General features: G+C 43.4%; 1 protein-coding gene across 1 annotated transcript in view; it reads right to left on the bottom strand.

The window, feature by feature from the left end:
- Positions 1 to 419, bottom strand: part of LOC107693254 (ubiquitin-associated protein 2-like) — a 32,021-nt gene that overhangs the window by 3,678 nt on the left and 27,924 nt on the right. The gene's annotated exons all lie outside the window — the stretch shown is intronic.

The raw sequence follows: 419 nt of genomic DNA, 5'->3' as shown, positions 1-419 counted from the left end.
CGCATTGGATAGCTGGCCAATCAGAGCACACCTCGCTTTTTCAGACCGATGAGCTTTGTAAAAATCCATGCGTTTCAGAAAGGCGGGGCATAGAGGAGAAACAATAATGTACAGTATGTGGAAAGTAATGTTTTTTGAACCTTAAACCGCATAAACATTTGATTACACCACATACCCGTCACACACCCAGTTTAAGAGCAGTTTTTCTTCTTGTAATTAGGAGCGCTTGTCCTCCTAACTTAATTTAGGAGCACCTTGATCAATAATCAAATCCCCACTGGATGCAACAAATGCCTTGTTTGTAATGGGTTTTATGTTTATGTCTCGTCGCTCCAGCCGGGACATGGCATCAACAGTATGGTAGGGGCGTAACATTTCCGTCTCACGCTTGAGGTATTCGGCCAATCACAATGCATTGG

This window comes from Sinocyclocheilus anshuiensis, unplaced genomic scaffold (assembly GCF_001515605.1).
Source record: "Sinocyclocheilus anshuiensis isolate Anshui unplaced genomic scaffold, SAMN03320099.WGS_v1.1 scaffold566, whole genome shotgun sequence".
Classification (NCBI taxonomy): domain Eukaryota; kingdom Metazoa; phylum Chordata; class Actinopteri; order Cypriniformes; family Cyprinidae; genus Sinocyclocheilus; species Sinocyclocheilus anshuiensis.
This window is presented reverse-complemented; position numbering and strand designations above follow the sequence as displayed.